Source organism: Ceratotherium simum, chromosome X, assembly GCF_057802395.1.
Source record: "Ceratotherium simum simum isolate JZ-2026a chromosome X, ASM5780239v1, whole genome shotgun sequence".
Classification (NCBI taxonomy): domain Eukaryota; kingdom Metazoa; phylum Chordata; class Mammalia; order Perissodactyla; family Rhinocerotidae; genus Ceratotherium; species Ceratotherium simum.
The window spans coordinates 102602758-102606635 of NC_141940.1; the positions used below are offsets into that span (position 1 = coordinate 102602758).

The 3878-nt window shown below is 33.4% G+C and overlaps 1 non-coding gene across 1 annotated transcript; it reads right to left on the minus strand.

The window, feature by feature from the left end:
• Window positions 1-219: 219 nt before the first annotated feature.
• Window positions 220-349, minus strand: LOC147911962 (small nucleolar RNA SNORA31). Its single transcript, XR_015550801.1, has one exon. It is a non-coding gene; the product is annotated as a small nucleolar RNA SNORA31 (small nucleolar RNA).
• Between the last annotated feature and the right edge of the window lie 3529 nt (window positions 350-3878).

A 3878-nucleotide genomic window follows, 5' to 3' on the forward strand; every position in this document is an offset into this window, starting at 1 on the left:
TTTGTACAGTTTTTCCTATGAATATGTCCCTAAGATTAAAGCAAGTTTCCAACAAGAAATGAATATGCAATCTACCAAATCCTTCTCAAGCTTTCTTTTTTTTTTAACTCAAATTTTCGATTCTTTTTTTGGAGTAAATTATCTTGTTCACTCTTTTCAAGATTATTTCTGAGTTGCAAATATTTTCTCTCTGTTTTCCCCTGTATTACCATGTTTTTCTCCTGTATTCCTCCATTCAGTCTTGGCTGCCACAATCAGTTAGAAATTGTGAGGACACTTTTTTCTTGTATCTGTAGTGGAAACCTTAGTAGCAGATAGTAACTGCTCCAGGTCTGTCAAATAGATGCATTCAAGCTTTCTTCATATATTGAAGGATCTATGACCTAAAGAAATTTACAATCTTCCCAATTTGCTTTAAGAACATTTGTGTAAGAAATATAATATAGTATAAAGAAAAACTACATTGGGCTAGAAGTCGAAATGCCTGGGTAATAACAATCTCAACAACTTCATCAATTTAACTTCAACAAATTACTTAATTTCTGTGATGGATGATTTTATGTGTCAATTTGACTGGGCCAGGAGGCGCCCAGACATTTGGTCCAGTGTTATTCTGGATGTGTCAGTGAGGGTGTTAATGGACATGTATACACCTTTGTTAGTTCTGTGTCTCCGGGGAACCCTGACTAATACAATTTCTCTGAATATCACTGGTCACTCTTCAGAGTCTCAAAATAGATATAAAAGGTGGCTCCCATCTTTCATAGGGTTAATGTGGGGAAGTTTTTCAAATTAATTAATATGCTTTGTAAGCTATGAAATGCCATAGGAATTTGATAGTTTTGCTCTTAATGTTATTATTTTTAAATCAATTTTTTTCTGGTGAGTCATTTTTTTGATACTAGTGCAGACCTTCTTGCCATTTTACTCTAGCTAATGGCCTGAGCCAAAAATGATATAACACTGTGTGAGCCAAAACTTCAGGCATACCTGGGGTGCCTTGAAATTAACTACCAAAAAAGTTACATTAAGCACTGCTTTCTCTGCCCACTAGATACCTGAACAAATAATACCCGCTTTTTTCTTCCACCTCAAATATGTGGATCCTTTTCAAATCTTATGTTTTAAACTAAAGTTAATGATGGGCTGAAATGCATATATAGAACTCTTCATAGTTATTATCCGTTCCTAGTACTGGAAAAATACCTCAGAGCACCTGGTCATACTGCATATGGAAATGTTGTTATGTGAATACAGAAGGGTAGAAAAATATGAGCAGGACACTAGAGCCCTTTATACATGAAAGTCACTAAGATGCCCTCAAATTAAATGCGTTTGCTTAGTGCATTAAAGATCAATTGAGTGGTCCAACACTGTTCAGTCACAATAGAGTTCTTTCAAAGCTAGACGTAATTAAATAAGCTCCAAATATTCCATTGGCAGCTGTTGTTTGTTGGGTTGATTGATTCTCCATAGTCAAAAGCATATGATTAGAAACTTACCCTGATGATAACAGTAATTCACCGTGACAAGGAAGCCACTTTCAATAGGTTGAACGTTACCCAGAATAGATGTATATAACCTGCTACAGTAGAAGCTGGGTCAATACAAGCAGACTGACATTTGGCCTAGTTCTTGTTACCATTACTTTTCTTTATTAAGGACACAAAATGATCGCCTTGGTGCGGGGCTGAGTTTCCCTCTTATAAATAGAGTAAATATTTTGCCATTTCACAGGAGGAGGAAACAGATCCAGAAACATCCCTTATGCTTGTCAAAAACCCATTCACTTAGACTAGGGGCATGGACAAACATTTCTGATTCCAGTGCAAACACATAGGAGGGGAGAAAATGCAGTCTGAAGTGTTACTTGGAAAAATCAAAACCAAGCATTATTTATTTGCAAAGGGAGCTCTGCAAGTCTGGTTGCATCAACATTTGCCATTCTCCTTGTTGGAACCAAAATCTTTAAACGTTGATTGAAAAGCAATGAGTAACTTGCAATACTGCGGTGCTTTTGGATCAAACCAGTAGCTAATAAGGACAAGTAATCATCCCTTGTAATTTCAGGCCAATTTACTACTCCTAGCAAATTCTACCAGTATCTCACATTACAAAATAAAAACTGCTCTTGAAAACATATGTATAAGTCAATTTTTAGAAATAATTTTCATCAGCAATACATAACAGCTGGAAAAAAAGAAAATGTAAGAACCAGGTGCTCACTCATAAGATCGCATTTTATCCTCACAACAATACTAAGTGGTAGGTGCTAGTATTATTACTTATTAAATTTTACAAATAAACTGAAGATCAAGTGACTTGCTCCAAGTCACATAACTGATAAATGGACAAATCGTTTTCTTAAAATCTTACTCGTCTGAACTTTGTATCAGATCAATTACCTGCCATTCTGTGATAAAGCACAAATTTCTCTTCAATTTAGATAGCTATGTAATAAGCTCTTTAGCCTGATCTTCTGTATAGTGTACTGTTTTCTCAAACAAGGCAGGATATATCCAATTTTTAGAAATTAGATATTTAAATGCGTGCTAGAAAATAAGCAGGAGATGAGAAAATATATTTTTTCAAATACGAGTTGTTTGATTAGTACTATTGCTACCTCTATTAAGAAGAATTGTGTATTTACATAAGGCACAATAAACATAATAGAGATTTTTGATCTTGTCATTCTTTCCCTATGCCAAGAGAAGATGATAAGCAAATGGATTTCAGAGCAGAAGTCATCTAAATCTTTTCACCAAATGGGTATTTAAGCATTTTTTCCTCCAACAGTCATGAATACAAATAAAAATCTTAATTGTTTGGCAAATCATGCTGAACTTCATAAATAATTAAATGGTGATTTTTTTTTATCATAGCTCAATAACAAATATTATTTTAAATGTCTTCTACTCATGATAGATACACACACAGACACACAGACACACACACATACACCTTCTGCTTCACACACCTATAGACATTTTACTTCTATCATAGTTAACAAGATTCAAACATTTTGTCTCACTGAGTATTTCTCCATGTGACATACACACAAGAATACTACAGTTTTAGTTCCATCTCCGTCTAAGCTTATTTTTAATATTTAGAGCAAGGCCATATATTGGTTGCTTTTTCTTTTTTCTTTTTGCCTATAATTTCTAAAGTTCAGTGTCAAAATTTTTGAAAATGTATAAAAGTATTTAAAAAATTAAAACACTCATAGCCTTTCTCCTCATGTATTGCTGTTAATAGTGTTTAACTTTTCTTTCAACCTTTTGGTGCTTTTTCAGATTTTGTTTCTATTAAAAAAGTAGAAGAGTATTGCATATTCTATTTTATCCTCTATTATTTACTATTTCCCTTATATTTTATTTAATACATTCATTAGACATTTTTTATTTTAAAAGTCAATATTTATATAAAAGGCAAGATACCAAATATGACTGTAAATAATTAACTTAATTATTGGGCATTTTAATTATTTCCAAATTTTGTTCATTGCAATGACCATCCTTATTCATGAATCTATGTATTTAAATTCATTTCATGTCACCTTCTCTTGCAACCAATGGTCTGCAGCCATTCTTGTCTTCTTTCAGCTTCTTTCTACGTACACATATCAACCCCTTTCTTGACTAGGGGACTTCACACATCCTATTTCCTCCATCTGGATAGATAGTTAACTTTACCATTCTTGGGACAGCTATTTCAGTAACCTCATCCCAAAAGCCTTTCCAGGCCACCTAATAAAAAGTTATAATATTATCTAACAATTCCACAATTATTGGGCATTTTCTCCACTCTCTAACAGCATTCTGTGTTTTTCTTTCATAGCACTTATTACAATTTGTGTGTATATATATGTGTGTGTG